We start from the raw sequence: 3,738 nt of genomic DNA on the forward strand, positions 1-3,738 counted from the left end.
TAGTTCAGATGGATGTGGTTACGAATAGTATTCGTAACCACACCTCGTTGTGGTGAGAATCAGGTGCGATACTCATTGTAAAAGCCCTACATAATGCTACTTAATATTAGGCTTTTGGGAGCCCAATAAAGTGGCATCTTAGGGTCACGACACCGACAAATTGCATTTGTTATTTCGAATGACTAAAAGAAACTCCCCAGGCAATACTGCTTTTCAAAGTTTCTCTAAAAGGAGAACTTCTTAAGGTGCCCGGCTCCTCAGGCCCACTTAAGACGACTATAAATGAAGCCCCACCTCCCCAACCTCTAAGCCACGCCCCTTTCCCCACAAATCTCTACGTTGCGGGCCCTTCAACATTGATTGACGTTTTTATTCACCAATAAGAAGTAATATTTCCGTCAACGTCCGGTGAGGGGGCAAGACTTCCTTGCTGTTGCTAAGACACTCTTGTTTCCCTCCTTGACAACCCCGGCGGGGGTGCGCTCGCTGAGGCCCTGGCTCCGGCCCCCGCGGGAGCAGGTGAGGCCCGGGGGAGCGGTGGGCAGCCGGGCGGGGAGGGCCGGCCCGAAGGGGGGCCGGGAGGCATTGCGGGGCGGGCGGGGCATCGCCCACCGCGGAGGCCCCACCTCAGCCTCCTGCCTGTTGGTCCCCAGTTCCAGATCCTCCCAACCCCCATTTCCCTCCACCATCACTTCGGGGACCTGCCAGCTCTGTCGAGACAGTTTCGCCGTCGCGACTCTGCAGGCCGCTCCTCCCTACACTCCCGGGGTCCCCTCCAGCTTCACGATCCTCCGTCCTCCCTAACCCAACTCCTCCTTGCGCCTTGATCCCCTATCTTTCTCAGGGTAACCCCCTCCTCCCGCGGGTGGGCCGGTGGTCGCCATAGCCTCCACCCAGACCGCTTGACTTGGGCAGTTGACGACGTGCTGGGACTCGAGGCTGGTCATTTCCCTTTTTGGCCTCAGTTTCCCTATTTGTAAACGGGAAGTTAGGTTGAATGATCTCTAAGGTCTCTTTGACGCTGACGTTCTAGGATGTGATTCTTTGACCCAACTGTAGGCTTCCCTGACGATGTGGTCCTTTGGGGAAGTTTCGGGTGTCGTGAAAAGGTCTTGGCAAACCTAATTTGGATTCCCAATTACAGGACCCTAGCAAGTTACCTAATCTCTCTGGAGTCCAGTCTGAGTATATATAGAATTAGGATACTGCAGCACATCTCCTTTGGGGATTCTGAGGATAATATGAACTTCCTTCCTTTGTCTCTTATTTCCGCACATTTTCCCCGTCTGAGAAGTGTCACCAGCTCCCTTATGGCCAGCGGTCATTTCTCCGTTTCTCCTACAAATCCACATCTCTAGCTCTGATCTTTCTCCTGGGCTTCCATGGTTAGAGAGACTTTGGGAGTGGGGGTTGGAGTAGAGATTGATATATTGATGTGGTGCTTGGGCTTGATGGCTTCCCTCCTGCCCCTGATAATCCATGATTCCCTGCTCCTGATGAGACACCTCCATTTGTGTGTCTCACCAACAGCTTAAACTCAGGAGTTCAAAAATCAGACCAGCACGCATCTTTATCTATCCATCTGTTCTACCTGACTTCCCCTGTCTGTCTCAGTGGCATCACCCTCCTCCTGGGGCATCCTCCGTCACTCTGCCATGCCCATCCCACTTAGGCAGTGTCAAGTCTTTGATTGTGCCTCTGCAAGGGTCTCACATTCTCTCTATGCCTAAAGCCACCGTCCTGGTTCAAGTTTTTAATGCCCGTCCCCCGGGCCATTGCTGTAGCTTCCTAACTGGTGTTCCTACCTCCAGTCTCTCCTCCTGTTAACCCAGCCCACCAGAATAATTGCCCCAAAACACAACCATGTCACACCCAGCCCCCAAGACACTTCCAAAGGGCTTCTCTTTCTCCACTAAAAATATCCATACTTCTGGGCTTCCCTGGTGGCGCAGTGGTTGAGAGTCCGCCTGCCGATGCAGGGGACACGGGTTCGTGCCCCGGTCCGGGAAGATCCCACATGCCGCGGAGAGGCTGGGCCCGTGAGCCATGGCCGCTGGGCCTGCGCGTCCGGAGCCTGTGCTCCACAACGGGAGAGGCCACAACAGTGAGAGGCCCGCGTACCGCAAAAAAAATCAATAAATTAATTAATTAAAAAATAAAAATATCCATACTTCTTAAGCCTGGGTCTTAGGCCCTTGCTATATGTCCACAACCTGACCCCAGTCTTTTTTCCCAGCCTACTTTCTCTTTTCTCCCTTGCCAAGTTCTGTCCTCAGGCCAAATTGGACTGTTGGACTTTCCCAGAAAATGCTTTGAGCTTTCTGCTTTGACATCACTGCGTTTGTGCACCTCTCTGCCTGGAAGGTCTTGCTCACCTTGCCCACCCATCAAGATTCCCACTCACCTTTTAAGGTCTGACTCAAATGCTGCCCCTACCACCAAGCTTTTCTTGCTGTCCTCTGCCCCCTCCAGAATTCTCCTCTTTCCTCTATCGCTGCACCCGGCTTGTGGCACTTACTGCTTTCTGCCATGAACCCTGGTTAATTCCTTGTGTATGTGTGTTGGTCTGTCATATTGGATTGTATGCTCCTTGAAAGCAGAGACTGTCTCCTGTTTATAGCAGAGTAGTTGAAAAAGCTTAATCCTGAAGTCATATATAGCTGATTGAATCCTAGCTCCTCCGTTTATTAGCCAGGTGGAAAGTCACTTTGCTTTTCTCAGCCTGAGTGTTCATCAGAGAAGTAGGGATGATAGTGCCCATCTGACAGAGTTCTTAGGGGGAGTAAATGAACACCCATCCTGTTGTCTTGCTCCAGGTCAGTGCTTAATAAATGTTATTGAATGGATTTGATAGGTCCTCTCCCTTCCCAGGGGGCAAGTGAAATATAATTTAGTTACAGTTTAGATATTTGTTGGGCTTCTGCCGTGTGTCTGACATTGGACTTGGTGCCCAGGAGAACAGAGCAAGTCCTTCAGCCCCAGGCGATTGTCTGGACTCACGATGCACTGCTGAGTCGTGACTGGTTGTGGGATGTCACCAGTAGTTAGCGATTGTGACTGATTTTTTTTAAAAAGTAAATCAGGGCTAACTCCAATTCATTTCTGTGATAACGTCATTCTTAGTCCCTTACGTTCAAATCTGTTCTCTTGAGTGGGAAAGGAGGGGGTAGGTGGGAAAGTGGGGGGTGGGAGACTGTGTAATCCGCTGTCTGTAGTAAGCATCTGTTCTCCTGTGGAGCTGATGTCTGTGATAGTTATGGCTTTTTGTTGTACTTTGTATCTTGACAAAAATGTTTGGATTTGGGTATGTCCATGAGGGTGTACCACATGAGTCAGCGTTGTTTATTGCATCATCTTATACATAAAGAAAATGTCTTGATCTCTACCTCCTCATCTTTCTCTCTCCCTCTCTCCCGCTTTCTTTCCTTCCCTCCCCCTGGTTTAAGACACATCAGAAGTTTTCACTGGACCTCAGTGAAATGAGAAAAAATAAGGGTGATGTAAAAAAAAAAAAAGCCTTTTTGTGCATGAAAGGTAACTCTTTTCTTGAGAAGGACTGTTCTTTATCCTGCGATCGTCTCTTTCTTACTCTTAAAACTTTCTTTTATAGTAGATGATGAATTTTTTTTTTTTTTTTTTGCGGTACGCGGGCCTCTCACTGCTGTGGCCTCTCCCGTCGCGGAGCACAGGCTCCGGACGCGCAGGCTCAGCGGCCATGGCTCACGGGCCCAGCCGCTC

The 3,738-nt window shown here is 50.1% G+C and overlaps 1 protein-coding gene across 2 annotated transcripts in view; it reads left to right on the forward strand.

The window, feature by feature from the left end:
* Positions 1 to 432: 432 nt before the first annotated feature.
* Positions 433 to 3,738, forward strand: part of DNAL4 (dynein axonemal light chain 4) — a 12,298-nt gene continuing 8,992 nt past the window's right edge. Inside the window, exon 1 of one of the 2 annotated variants that reach the window (XM_007110227.2) lies at positions 433 to 519. The gene's annotated coding sequence lies outside the window, so the exon portion shown is untranslated. The remainder of the gene's footprint in view (positions 520 to 3,738) is intronic. The other variant, XM_028490658.2, reaches the window with a different exon arrangement.

The sequence above is a fragment of the Physeter macrocephalus genome, chromosome 6 (genome assembly GCF_002837175.3).
Source record: "Physeter macrocephalus isolate SW-GA chromosome 6, ASM283717v5, whole genome shotgun sequence".
NCBI lineage: Eukaryota > Metazoa > Chordata > Mammalia > Artiodactyla > Physeteridae > Physeter > Physeter macrocephalus.